This window comes from Elephantulus edwardii, unplaced genomic scaffold, assembly GCF_000299155.1.
Source record: "Elephantulus edwardii isolate Elephantulus edwardi_28Jun2011 unplaced genomic scaffold, EleEdw1.0 scaffold00237, whole genome shotgun sequence".
In the NCBI taxonomy this organism is placed as follows: domain Eukaryota; kingdom Metazoa; phylum Chordata; class Mammalia; order Macroscelidea; family Macroscelididae; genus Elephantulus; species Elephantulus edwardii.
In genome coordinates this window covers 4,106,659-4,109,324 of record NW_006399987.1, presented here as the reverse complement: position 1 = coordinate 4,109,324, position 2,666 = coordinate 4,106,659, and positions in this window count along the sequence as shown.

Below are 2,666 nucleotides of genomic sequence, written 5' to 3'. Positions count from 1 at the left end.
TAAACATTTACAGAGATTTTGGATTTCCACTCATTCATTGTTGCATTTTTCTCCCTGCCCCACCCTTCCCCCTCCCCAGTTCGCTCTTCTCTTTGAAGAGGAAAAGAAAAATTCCTTCATTGATATACAATGTCCCTCCCACCCTCCCCCATCCCGCGTATGCTCCATTATGCAACCATCATTCTGGACTCTTGTCATAATGATAATACCCAATCATATATCTCTATTAAACTGTTCTCGCCCTCATCTGTTTCAATGCAGTATACATAATTTATCCAATTTTTCTCAGTCTCACCTCAACCCTGATGTCAGTCCCATTCTACAACAGTGGCACTATGCAATATTTGTCCTTTTGTGACTGAGATATTTCACTCAGCATAGTGTCCTCCTATGAATCAGTTTTAACTAGAGATGATACATAACGACAACAACTCTATAGTACCAAGAACTCTGGTGGCCTAGTGGTAAGAAGTAATGCTGCAATCCTAAAGCCATGTAGTTCAAATCCACCATCTCCTTCCTGAGAGACAGATGGGCAGTTCCCTCTCGTACCATTTACTGCCTCTGAAAACCCACTGGCGAGTCAGCTGTGCATAGATCTGACTCAAAATCAGCAGCAAGAACTCTTATTCTGAGAAAGGCAGCAACGGTTATCCAGATGACCAGTGGGAGGCTGAGAGGGTGCCATGGGCCTGCCATGAGCTGTGTCGTACCTGTCACTGCTCTTTGGGACTAATTGTTCTGTCCTTATACAAGCACTCTTTTACTTAAGCCAATCTGAGTGGCTTTCTGTCCCTTACTAACCAAATGTGCCCTGGCTAGCACACTGTCCTCTCGGCTAAACCAAATAAATTCCATGAACAGCTAGCTCTCTTTTAGAATCTGTGCCAGCTAATAGGTCTGCTTTCTTTGCACTGGAAGGCTTCTTTCTTGGAAGAGGAAAGGGCTTCAAGGTCTCTTTAGTCAGAGCGATCTCACTCCAGAGTAAATGAGCGGTCCTGGCTACACAACCCGGCGTGCTGTGTCTAAATTGGTTGGGTTAGTTTATTCATTCCCTGAAAGGACTCAGAAAGAGAATCAGATGTAATAGGAGGGCGTGGGGGGAGGGAAGGAAGGAGAAAGAAAGACAGATTACATCAGAGTCAGTAGTTCCGTTGCTAAGGCAACAACTTACTTTCCCTATCAATTGTAAACCTGTTGCTATGGAGACATCACACAAGAAAAATTCCTCTCTCCTGCCGGGAATTAGAAGGCTGGCAACTCACTGAAGCAGTGGTCTGGGGGTTTAATTCAAGGGCTGTTTACTGGAGAGCTTATCAGAGAGGCAGCAGCTCCCACTACAAAGAACTAATGCTTGTTCTCTTCTGCCTGCAGAACTATGGTCAGTGACTTTAGGGACTTACAGATGAGTTGTGATTGAAATTAGTGTGTGTGAGTCTTTTTCTCTCTAAATATTAAAACATCACTTCTGCCGTTACTCACAATACTATAGAAGTCTCAGAAAGAATTCCCTAGTCGAACACTTGGAAATAAGAATTAAAATAGAGATTTAATCTCATCTTTCTGAACAATAATCAAGAATCCTCTTTTATTTCAAATGTCTTTGCTTATTAAAGTGATCCTGATTTGTCTTTCTGCCCCCACTTCTCTATTGAGCTTAAATTTTCCTACTTGTCAATTCAAACTTCTGGTGGATATCGTGGCTTACATGTTGAAGAGCAATCTCAAATATAGTAACAATAAAATTTCTGCTCTAACCCTATTTCCTACCTCCTACCTCTACTTTTCCACCTCCCAATTGATATTTCCCACCCTGGTCCACAATGCATATCCCCTCTTACTTGAACCACTGGGAACCCCCCCCCCCCAAGAAGAGATTTCCTTAAACATTTCATTCTCCTAATATCCTTCCCACTGATCTGCTGTGATAGATTAAATTGAGTTGCCTCAAAATACATGTGACATTCCTGAGCTGTTGTATATAGGGCTGCTATGAGTCGCAAGTGACTCGACAGCACATAACAACAATAACAACATGTCTATTAGATAGAAAAAGAGCACACACACAGAGAGAGAGAGAGAGAGAGAGAGAGAGAGAAAAGAAGCAGCAGCAGGTCCCAAATAAAGATGAGGCCTTTATTAAAAGTGGTCTGAGAGGGACACTAAGTGACTGAGTGTAGATAAGATCGGAATGGCATGCAGTAGACAAAAGAAGTTTCCTTTACAGGAGCCAGAAATCAAGAAGTTAAGGAGCTGAACAGAAGATTTCAAAGGGCTGCAAAGTATAATGAAATGTGCAAAGAGCTGGAGTTAAAGTATCAAAAGGGACAAACTTGCTCAGCATTTCTTAAGCTGAAGGAGCTAAAGAGGGACAAGTTTAAGCTTTAGGTTGCGATACTTACGGATGCTGAGGGCAGAATTTTGAATGACTCAGGAAGCATCAAAAGTAGATAGGAGTACACAGACTTTGGACATGTTGTGAGGAGAGACCGGTCCTTAGAGAGGGACATCACGCTTGGGAGGGTAGAGGGACGGCGCAGGAGAGGAAGGCCCTCGATGAGGTGGATTGATTCAGCGACTGGGATAATCGGGATGGGAGTGTCAGAGACAGTGCGATTGGCACAGGACAGAGCGGAGTTTAGGGCTGTTGTACATAGGGTCACTAT